Source organism: Sphaerodactylus townsendi, linkage group LG14 (genome assembly GCF_021028975.2).
Source record: "Sphaerodactylus townsendi isolate TG3544 linkage group LG14, MPM_Stown_v2.3, whole genome shotgun sequence".
Lineage (NCBI taxonomy): Eukaryota > Metazoa > Chordata > Lepidosauria > Squamata > Sphaerodactylidae > Sphaerodactylus > Sphaerodactylus townsendi.
The window spans coordinates 47181894-47194390 of NC_059438.1; the positions used below are offsets into that span (position 1 = coordinate 47181894).

General features: G+C 41.6%; 1 long non-coding RNA gene across 1 annotated transcript; it reads right to left on the reverse strand.

Moving 5' to 3' along the window:
* Positions 1 to 591: 591 nt before the first annotated feature.
* On the reverse strand, positions 592 to 11463 carry LOC125443268. Its single transcript, XR_007246102.1, has 3 exons — positions 11453 to 11463; positions 10588 to 10599; positions 592 to 769 (listed from the first exon to the last, which is right to left on the reverse strand). It is a non-coding gene; the product is annotated as an uncharacterized LOC125443268 (long non-coding RNA).
* Positions 11464 to 12497: the final 1034 nt, after the last annotated feature.

Here is a 12497-nt window from a genome sequence, read left to right on the forward strand (position 1 = left end):
TACTGTCAGAAAGTTCTTCCTCATGTTTAGGTGGAATCTCTTTTCTGCACTTTGAATCCATTACTGTTTGTCCTAGTCTCTGAAGCAACAGAAAAACAAGCTTGTTCCATCTTCAACGCTACATGCCTTCAAATATTGAAACATGGCTATCATGTACACTACATGTTTAGTTCAGTACAGGCCACTAAAAAGGAATGTGAAAACCAAAACCAAAAATGAAGCACACCTCTAACCCTCACTCAGTAGCCATTTCACTTTTTCATAGTTGGGCTAAAAACCATATTAGTGGTTTCATTTTAGGAGTTTTTATTTATTTATTTTATTTATTTATTTATTCGATTTTTAAATCGCCCCATCCCCTAGGGGCTCATTAAACTTACAAGTGGAACATTGCAGAGTCTGAGGGGAGAGTTTCTGCCCTCTTCCCATTCCTGTAGATGGAATCAATTTCTGGCTAAGTTGAATGGAACTAACAATTGATGGCACTTTTTTTAAAATAATTTTTTATTGTATAGAATATTGTTATATTTGTTACATTCAATATGTTTATTCAGACTATACATTTTTCCTTTTTCTCCCCCCTCTCCCTCCTTCTATTCATTGGTTATTCAAGCAAGCAGCAGAAGGTTCATTCTTCTTATTCTCTTGTTCCATAGTTCTTCGTTAAATCTGGCTTCTTCCATCCATTTCTTATACAATGTCCCTAATTTCATGATATCTTCTAATTTCTCTTGCCATAGTGTATTTTTTGCCAGTCTCTCAAAAATTTCTAGCTGTATTTGTTCCCAGATATATTCTAACCATTTTGAGACTGTCCATTTCTTAACAATTGATGGCACTTGTTCGCAATTTCACTCACCCATCCGAATGGTGAAGCCCAAGTAGGAAAGAAAGAATCAGTGGTTTGACATTTGCTTGTTATGTAGGAATAAACAACCTCAGTGTAAGATTGCTCATAAGCAAAGGCAGTAACATTGTAGAAACTGCTGGAACTTTGCTGGAGCCTTGAGGGAGATGCTAGAAATTCCCTGCTAAGGACCCTTCAGGTGCCCAATAAATATTCTTGTACATTCCTGATATCTGGTCCATCTTTTAAAGAGGTAACCATGGTCTATTTCTAGGCTGAGCCGTGTTTTATGGATCTCATGATAGACTGTTGGATGTTGTTATAGTTATGTAATTATATAGCTGTTATTTGTATTAACTTGCTGTATGGTTTTTACTTTGTGAATCACCTCAAGAAGGTCTCTGGAGAGAAAGCGTATATTTTTTTCATAGTTATACCCTTACAATATAATTCTGCATTTTACCTTTGCAACAACAACCATGTGAGCCAAATTAGGCTGAATGAATGTGACTGGCCCAAGGTCACCCAGAAAACTTCCATGACATGAGTGGGGATTTGAACCCAGATCTCCTTCCCAGATCTAACATTCTAACCACCACACATGGTGACTTTAAGTAAATAAATGTATAATATCTACAGAATCAGATATTCTCCCGTTGCTTGTTCCAAACATCTTGTATTCTCCCCTTGAATTTGGAGGGTCAATTTAGCTATTGTGGCAAAAAACTGTTGAAGGACCCCAAATGTATGTAGTCATTTAAAAGTCATCTATGTTAGTTAATTTTAAATGATGTGAAGAAGCACTTCCACCTGCCTGAACTTACTGACTTTTGGTTTCTCTGGGAGTTCTTGATGACTCCAAGGGAAATCTTTCCATCCCCCTTTCCATGCTATTAATAATTTTATAATTCCCCATCTTCTCTTAGTTGTTTTTGAAAATAAATTAGACTTCAATTTATTGCCAATTTGCAGCCAGCCTGAACATTCAGAAATTAAAGTGCTCCAAAAGCAGGCCAGCAACCAGGCGATTGGTATACAAGAAGAAACCAACCATTTGTCACAATAAATAAATGAGCCCACCACCCAAATTTCCATCAGCAACATATATGAGCTAGTTCCCTTCCAACCAGACATCAGCAATGGAGATTCAATTTCTTTATGATCACCTCTAGTTACTGAGCAGATCTGCTTGATAAATATGTTATGTTTAAATGATATTACCCCCAACTATATTACTCTAATAAATCATAAAGCATGAAGGTCACACATCTGAATAAAGATGCTGCTGCGGTGGGCACATGTGCCTTTTTAACCTAGTCTGTAATGAAGTTAGAAGTTAATGAAGTACTGTGGCACACAGATGACACAGACACAACGCGGCTGGTGATTAATGTAAATGAGCCCGCAATATGAAAGAAGGCTTCACAGGCTCCCTCCTCATCAATGCGGGAGGATTCTCCAGATGAGCAGCAGCAAGAAGGGCAACAGAGAGCGGGAAAGAAGCTTGTCGCATCGAAGAGGCCGTCTGTCTCATCAATCTGGAGAGTGCCTAAGAAGTCTGCCCATTTCAGGGCAGAATCCACAGGGAAGTTCTCCCGCCCACTGCCCATTGAAAAGATAAGCGCACGGCACGTCCTGCCCTGCGTCTTTCTTGTTGGATTCCTGTGTAGTCTGCTAAATGTGTGGGACTGAGTCTATGGACCTTCAGTAGGGTGTAGTCTTACAGCAACTGAGGCAGCATGTCGTTTCGGCCAGTGAGAGAAGCAGGGAGCAACTCTGCCGTCCTGTTTCCCCCCAAGCCCTTTTATTGACAGTTTATAACTGGAAAAACAAACAGGGCAGGCAGGCAGGGGAAACACAATACAATGCACAGGGCAAAGGGCACAGGGGGATTTGAGCAGGGGAATTGGCATTTGCACGTACACATTGGAGCCAGGAGGTCTTGCAACCTCAGCGGTTTTCTCCAAAACCACATTTGGGAAGGAAAGGTCAGTTGCACGTGAGAGACCCTTTTCCAAGCAGAATGGCTGCCATACTCAGGAGCCTCCCAGGCGCTGTGCCCCCCAACAATAGGGTCCTTGGTCAGCAGTATATCCGGATGGCTCTGATACACAGATAGAAGGAGTCTGATTCTTACTTTCAAGACCCATCTTATCCAGTGACATTTCCTTCCTAGTAAGTAAGGTTTTGAGGATGATTAAGAGGGCTGTTTTGCTGTCCACAGTCCAGACAAGATCTTCACCTTCAGGACTGCCAGTTCTGATTGATATAGAATACTAACTGCTGAGTAACTGCTACCCCTTTCTCTCCTGTAGGAGACTCAAAGGGGATTACAATCTCCTTTCCCTCCCCCCCTCACAATAAACACCCTGTGAGGTAGGTGGGGCTGAGAGAGCTCCGAGAAGCTGTGACTAGCCCAAGGTCACCCAGCTGGTGTGTGTGGGAGTGCCCAGGCTAATCTGAATTCCCCAGATAAGCCTCCACAGCTCAGGCAGCAGAACTGGGAATCAAACCCGGTTCCTCCAGATTAGATAAACGAGCTCTTAACCTCCTACGCCACTGCTGCTCCTTTTATGCCTTTTATGCATTACAGATGAGTAGATCTAATGTTGAGGCCTTTTATACATTTTGAGGTCTTTTATGCATTTTGAGGCCTTTTATGCATTACAGACAAACAGATCTAATTGTGACTCATCAGCAGCCAACAACACCAGTGCCAGAATCAAGCCATGAAACCAACACGAATGCCCATTCTGGCCCACTGCTTGCTCAGTTCATTATTGGGCCAAACAGCATCAGCCTTGAGGTCCAGGGCTCTTGCCTCTTCACACCACTCGCTAAGGTCATTGTTTTGTGCTTGATGTCGGCCAAAAAGGTAAGTCTGTGTGCAAGCGAAGTAACGGAGACACGCAAAAGTGGCGTGCCAAAGAGTGACAATCAAAAACCACTAGGGAAGCATTCCTCTCTCCCAGGATACTCCAAACAAAAGGGATTCCACACAAAGCAAGGGTGAAGCTACTTAAAATTCAGCAGCAAATTTGAGGCTGATAAATTACACTTTTGCGAACAATGGTTCCATTTGAGGTGTGACCACTGTTGATCTTCGTATGCAGAGTTGACGCCAGCATCCACTTTTCAACCAGTTACTGTACTATTTGACTCAGATCATGTGTAACCTCAGCTTGTGGGTTCTGTGGGGCAGAACGTGGAATGAGTTTGCAACAACAAATTTTAAAAACAAAATGGTTTACTTTCTTAACATATAACATCAACATTAAACATCACACTTCAAGGTCCTGTTCAGGTTGCATTTTCAAATCTTTATATTTACAGTCTTCTGATATTGCTAAGTCCAATTCTTCTTTGCAAGTGGGCTGGCTCCTGAAGACTCCAAGGGCTTGGTGAACAGGATTCAACATGATGAAGGTTTCCAGGAGAACTCTCACCCATTACAACCACAAAAGAAACCCTGAAACAATAAACTCCAACATTTACAACATAGCAAAAATAAACAACTACCTTCCCAGTAGTTCCCAACAATATTGCAGTTACCTTAACAAGGTGTTAAAGGCTTATGCAACCAAGGTCCAAGTCTGGTAGCCTTGTCTCCTCCAAACTACATGAGCTCTGCAGCCTCTTGCTGCTTTGAGTCTCCACCCCTTGCTGGGTCAACCCATTCTGAGCATGGGGGTTACACCTGCAGCAGGTCTCTGAATCACTTGGATCTCTGCATTTATCACTTTTACAAATAACGATGCAACCATGCTGATCAACTGCTTGACAGGAAAGGGGGAGGGACTTAATCTCTCAAACAGACTGATGGTTAAGATTTCAGGTTTATTTAAAGGGCTACACACACACAGTTCCATACCTGGACAGCGAACCATATAACATACAGCCTCATTTCATCCATTTTGCCATTCCTGCTGATCCCTCCACTTCCACTGTTTATACAACACCAGTGAAAAGCAGTTGATTTTCCCATACAAAAAAAAATGCCTAAGGAACAAGAAAATGATGTGAGAATAACCACTATGAACTTTGTGATGAAGACTCAGCACATCAACACACCTTTTTGACAGCAGTAATCCCTTGTGAGTTGAGTCTCAGACCTCTTTGACTCTGCCCCTTCCAACTCATGCTGGGCATTGAGAGGCTTTGAGGTTGTCTGGTAGTTGTGGTTATGAAGTTTCTTTTCCTGCTGCCTTTTAGCTTTTTAAATCTGCAGGGCAGCTGAAGCTGATCCCCGCTTCCCCAGGCCCCTGAAGTCCGGGACGACTGGGTTAGATCATTCAAAGATGTGAGGGGCGGAGAACTATCACTACTATCACTGTTCAGAGCCCTTTGGGGCTAGAGCCGTATATCAAATCAAATAAATAAATAATAAAAATAATACTTAAGGCTTTGAAAAAACACAGATGTCTGAGTGAAACTTATGGCTTGAACTTAGATGAATAATACTTCTTCCTGTACATTGCTCTCCTCCACATAACAACCCTGCGTTTCTTGGTGGTCTCCCATCTAATTACTAACAATAGGAATACCAGTAATCAGGAAATAAGGTTAGCAATTTGAAAAGGGGGTGCTTTAACCCCAAGCCCCACCTCCTTTGTTAGCAGGGGTGGGGGCTGTGACTCAGTGATAGAGCAAACAGAAAGTGGGGCTGGACAGGGGGAGCAGGGGGAAGCCCCACTTCTGGCCTCCCTGTCAGCCATGGGGGCTGTCCTTGGGCCTGCTGGCTCACCCAGGGCTGCTTAGGAGGGTGGGGCACTTGGCTCAGCCCTTCCCGCTTGCCTCCACCAGTTGCACCCTCCAAGCTGTGGGTCTTCTCCCGCACCTTCTCTTTAACAGTCACAGTCAGTATGGCCCTGGGGGGGAGGAGGAATGGTGTGGGGGTGATTTTCCACCCCCATGTGATTATATTGCCTGTGCCCAGGGACATTTGTACCCATATACCCTCTGGCAGGTATGCATCCGATCATAAACAAAGGCAAATATTTGAGCAATAAAGCAATCAGTTTGAAGAGGGGAAAATCAATAGGTTTGAAAACACTTGCATTGAAACTTTTATTATTTGTACAATCTAAAATTATTCTATACACTTTTTTTACTAACACACATAAGGAAGGGAATAAACAACAAATCCCATGATGTGATGTAAGAATATTCATAATATTCATTCATCCATTTTATACCCCACCTTTCTCTCCAGTGGGGACATGAAGCAGTTTACATTGTATTGTCGAAGGCTTTCTGGACCACTCTGACAACCACTATGTCAGACCACACAGAGAAACCATTGAAATTCACAAGCACATGGACAATTTCAACAGGAAGGAAGAAACCATGAAAATGAACAGAATTTGGCTGCCAGTGTTGAAAAACTCTAGAATCAAGACAGTGACTTAACACCTCCACACAAACACAGGACAACTATAGACTATAGCACTCAAAGGGAACAAAGACCAGGATACTTCTATTCAGATCCATTCACCTATTGACCTTGCTATCCTCATTGTTACTCCCATACTACAGACTTCTCTGTGACTCACATGCCAGGCTACTCTATTCAGATGGCCTCATCTTTTGACCTCACAGTATATATACTCCACTTGCTTTCCATTCCTACCATCAGATCCTCTGAAGATGCCAGCCGCAGATGCAGGCAAAACGTCAGGAGAGAATGCTGCTAGAACACGGCCAGACAGCCCGGAAACCACACAGCACCCCGGTTTACATTGTTTTCCTCTCCTCTGTCTTACCCCCACAATGACTCTGAGGTAAGCGAGGCTGAGGCTCATTCCACACATGCAGAATAATGCACTTTCAAACTGCTTTCAGTGCTCTTTGAAGCTGTGCGGAATAGCAAAATCCACTTGCAAACAGTTGTGAAAGTGGTTTGAAAACACATTATTTTGCGTGAGCGGAAGGGGCCTGAGAACGTGTGACTGGTCCAAGGTCATCCAGGTAGAAGTGGGATTCAAAAATGGCCCTAATCTCTTATGTATGTGCAGACTACTGTAGATTTAGAAGTCTGGCAGACAGTCACATTCAAGTGGTCAAACAGTGAACATGCCAAAGAGTATTTATTTATTTATTTTTTATACTTTGGGCTTCTAGACCGCCCCATCCCCGAAGGGGAGTATGTATAAAGGGCTTTCCTCCAATGGAGTTCTTAAGTTCATTTTTTTAATTTAAAATGTCGATGGCAATGATAGAGCTTGCAGCATTTCTGCCAGCCAGATAGCTGCTGGCTGGCAACCCGAAAGCCCAGAAAATATGATCACCACATGCAGTCCCAACTGTCGTTGAGCCAGCAGGCCCACAAGCACTCTACCTTCTTTCATTTCATTTCATTTCAATTGTATCTGTACCCCGCCCTATCCCCGAAGGGCTCAGAGCAGCTAACAACACAGTAAACAATACATTCCAACAATATAACAAAATACATAATAACAATAATAAATACATATGACTAAATAAGCTAATTCCAGAGGCGACTTGATAATACAGGCTATATAACTTCAAAAACCTAGACAGCAGCATTAACAAAGCTACAGCTAAATCCATACAATACATAGTATCTTAAAAATAAGTCAATACATACAATGGATCAATAATTTAACAACAACAGAGCAGTAATACATAACAACCAATAGAAGTATATTGATACATCTCAATAATGTTATCAACGCATCAATCTCTCTATATAAAAAGCTAACCATTCATTTGTTGGTCTTGCCCTAATGCCGAAACAGTTGGACGGATCGCCCCGAAATTTTCACATGACGTCCCTCCCTGTTGTGGGTAAGTAATAGGACCTTCAAATTGCCAAAAGTCCATACCTGAGCCAGGTTGAGAAGATAAAATGAAAAAAGGGGGACCATGTACATCACCTGAACTCCTTGGAAGATACAGAGGATAAAGATACATTGAATACATAAATAATAAATAGTTCAAAGTAGACCTTGCTTTGATGAACTAGATGGATTCATAACCACGTGTGTACATTCTGAGATTAGGGTTATATATTTATTCCCATCTACAAGGGATTATGGATAGAAATGCAGAGCATTTGCAACACTGCATAGTACTACCTTCTTGAAAAAGTTATCAAGAGTTGCTTGGGATGCCTCATATCTCAATTTTTATCATAATGCCATGATATTGGATACCCACCAATATACGGCCTGCATATGCATAGAATCCTTCAACTTTATACAGTCCCTCAACTTCACTATGGTGCTTGGAAGAATTACAGCTTTCCAGCTAGCACAATGATTTTTTTTCTGAGACCCAGTTGGGAAAGAATTATAAAGGGGAAAGCTGTGGTTATGTTTGCAGTGTGGGATGAGAGATGTCTTGGCAATCTTTCCAAGATGGCGCCGACGAGGGCTGCCTCGGTGGAATGCTCTCAAATGGCTTCTACATTTTCTACTATTTCCTGCAATTTACAACGAATTTCATACCTGCTAAGAATTAGGGAACGTTTCCTTAAGGAGTGGCTCTCTGCAACTTTACCCCTATCTGTCTTTACAACCACGGAGGAAATTTCAGCACAGGAGGCAGCCATTTCCCGGCAACAACAGATCTTTACAACCACGGAGGAAATTTCAGCACAGGAGGCAGCCATTTCCCGGCAACAACAGATCAGCAAAAACAAGCACAGGCGGCAGAGACGAAGAGGTAAAAGGGCAGGGAATTTTATTAGACTGGGCGAATAAGGGAATTAAAAAAACCCCGCTCTCTTCAATCTTTCTTACAAATTTCTGCTCCCTTGCTAACACGATAGATGCAATACCTCTTTTACACAGATGGCAATTCCCATGTTTCATACAACGCATCTGCCCTATAAAGGCTTTTACTGAAACCTGGCTAAATGAGAGCATTGATGATAATAGCATGTGCATACCGGGGTTTCAGATATTTCGTTCTAGACAGGATTGCAGGAGAATTATCAGGAAGAAAAGAGGAGGATTATGTATATACATCAACAAAAGCTGGTGTCAAAGACATAACAATAATTCAAAAATTCTGTGATGAAAATTTGGAGTCCCATTACTTATTAATTGCAAACCCTTTTATTCCCCTCGAGAGATAAATTCAGTTCTGTCTTTTTTGGTTTGGACATATTCATCCACAAAGCGTCTGTAAAAAAAAGGCATTAAGAACTCTAGCCGATCAGATTATGGAGGCTGAAGCCAAATACCCTGATTCACTGGATTTATTATTTTGGGAGATTTAAAACAAAACAAACTTAAGGGAAGACCTACCAAAAATGCTTTCAGCATGTCAATCTGTCCCACCAGAGGCAAGAATATCTTAGACCACTGCATATACAACACTGAAAGATGCTTATCGGTCTTTACCCTGCGCAGCAGCTGTAGGCCATTCTGATCATTGCATGATTCACCTTGTACCTGCTTACAAACAAAGATTTAAAGCCACAAAACCAATAACTAAACTTTCAGTGAGAACTTTGGACTGAAGAGGCAAAGTTAAAGCTGCAGGCTTGCCTTGACTGTACAGACTGGAATATTTTTAAAGACACCTCTGCAGATTTGGATGAACTCACAGATACTGTAACATCATATGTCAGCTTCTGTAAAGAAGACGCTTTGTATACCAACCAGGAACTATGCGTATATATAGTAACAACAAACCTTGGTTCACAGCTAAACTTAAAGCAGTTACGTCCGTTCCAAAGAAGAGGCCTACAGAAAAGAGGGTGATAGAATGCTGTACTTCCATCAGGCCAGAAATGTATTAACAAAGGAGATCAGAGTAGCAAAAGAAACTACTCTGAAAAGCTAAAAAATCTCCAAGTTTTTTCACCAAAAGAAACAGGCAAACATGTGGAAAACTCTCAAAAATATCAACACGGTTACAGTAAACCACCTTCCCAAGCTTGAAGGAAATCAGCAATTGGCAGAGCTGACCTGAACGTGTTCTGTACTGTAGGTTTGAAAACAATCTACAGTCACCTTTCTCCACAACCTCTAATCTCAGATGCAAATCTCAACAATAGCCAAACTTCCTACAACTGAACTCCATTTCATTGGGTTTACAACCCCTGGTGATCTCTAGAAAAGGAAGTGCAAGATCTATTTCACACAGACAGAAGCCTGCTGAAAAGCACCAGGCCCAGAACAAGATAACACCTTCTTGCCTCAAAAAAGTCATGTGCTGTCCAATTGGCCCCATCTTCACCCCAAATCTTTAACAAATCACTAGAAGTATGTGCTATGTTCCTTCCTGCTTCAAACACTCCACTATCGTCCCAGTGCCGAAGAAGCCTTCCATCAAGGAACTGAGAGCGACTACAGACCAGTTGCTCTTAACATTCTGTAGTTATGAAAATCTTTTTGAAAGGCTTAGTGATGTACCATTTGAAAGCCATCACGGCTCCACTGTTGGACGCCGTGCAAGTTGCATACCGAGGAAATAGATGCGACAGTGATGATGCTGTTAATATGGCTTTGCACTATATCCTACAGCATCTTGAATCGCTCAAAGACCTATGCAAGGGTCCTCTTTGTTGACTTTAGTTCAGCATTCAATACTATCAGAGCCGGACATTCTTTCTAACCAAACTAACTCAGCTAGCAGTACCTGAGCATATTTGTAAGTGGATCACAAGCTTCCTAACAGATAGGAAACAGCAGGTGAAGCATAGGAAAAATTACATCCAGACACCTGTAAAATGAGCACAGGGGCCCTCTAAGGCTGTGTACTTTCACCACTTCTCTTCTCTCTGTATACCAATGACTGCATCTCAAATGATCCATCTCTGTTAAAATACTTGAAATTCTGCAAGATGATACAACAGTGATTTCTGGTCTCATTCCGAGACAACTGATGAAACCGTGATGGCACAGAAGGGAGGTTGAACAACTAGCCTCGTGCGGGTGCCACTCGGAACAATCTTAGAACTGAACACACTTAAAACCCGTAGAAATGGTGGTAGATTTCAGGAGAAACCCTCCCATCCTACCTCCTCTCACAATACTAGACAACACAGTATCAATAGTAGAGACCTTTAAATTTCCTAGGCTCCATCATATCTCCATGACCTGTAAAATGGTCACCTATTATCAAAATGTCATCCAAAAAAGCACAACAAAAGGGAATGTTCTTTCTGCGCCAACTCAGGGAAGCTCCAAACTGCCCAAGGAGCTGCTGATACAGTTCTACAGAGGAATCATTTGGAGTCTGTCATCTGCACCTCTATAACTGTGTGGTTTGGTTCTGCAACCCAACAAGATCGACACAGACTTCAGGAGAATAATCAGAACTGCAGAAAAAGCAAAATTGCTGCTAACCTGCCTTCCATTGAGGGACCTGTATACTGCAATGGTCGTGCAAAAAAGGGCTGTGAAAATACTTTACTGACCCCTCAGATCCTGGACATAAACTGTTTCAACTCTTACCCTCTAAACGATAAGCTACAGAGGCACTGCACACCAAGACAACTAGACATAAGAACAGTTTTTTCCCGAGATGGCCATCACTCTGTTAAACAAATAATTCCCTCGATAATGTCAAACTATTTATTATATATTTATTATATAATTACTGCACTACTTTTTTCATCATTCCTATTACCCATCTCCTCCCAATTATGACTGTATGACTATAGCCTGTGCTGACATTTCATTTTATTTTTTATTTTATGATTTTACATTTTATGTTTTTATTACTATTGATTGTTTCCTGATTGCTTACTAGACCTATATGACAATCATTAAGTGCTGTACCTTATGATTCTTGACAAATGTATTTTCTTTTATGTACACTGAGAGCATATGCACCGGAGACAAATTCCTTGTGTGTCCAATCACACTTGGCCAATAAAGATTCTATTCTATTCTATTCTATTCTATTCTATTCTATTCTATTCTATTCTATTCTATTCTATTCTATTCTATTCATGCTGGGGAGGGATTCAGAGCTATAGCACCCAGGCCTCCTTCTCATCATTCCTGATTTGGGGAATCTTCTGCAGCCAGGATTTGGTTGCCAACTTTCAGATGGGGCTTGGAGATCTTGCAGAATTCCAACTGAGCTTCAAATTACATTTCACTCCAGAGAAAATGGCTACTTTGAAGGGTAGGCTCTATGCCAGTGGTGGCGAACCTTTGGCACTCCAGATGTTATGGACTACAATTCCCATCAGGCCCTGCCAATTGGCCATGCTGGCAGGGGCTGATGGGAATTTTAGTCCATAACATCTGGAGTGCCAAAGGTTCGCCACCACTGCTCTATGCCATTATAGCCGGCAGAGGTTGTGTTGCTTGACCAAAAAGGGAACAAATGGTGCCAAAATCGTGTTGGGGGGTGGGGGTGGGATTTCAACAGTATTCTGATGAGCTGATATTACTCCTTGTATGCCAATAAGTTATATCAGTGCATCACATGGGAATGAAATGAACACTCTGGCATTTGTGCAAAACTCTATGGTTTATTGTGTTTATTTTATTAAATTAAATACCCTACCCTTTCCCAACTAAGGCTGGGCCTAGGACGGCTCACACACATAACTTAAGAAGACCAATTCATGGAAATCAGATTGCCATAATAGCAACATTTAAACATTAAAACTTTAAAATACAATTCATTAATATCCTTGATAGCAACAAATCAAAATATC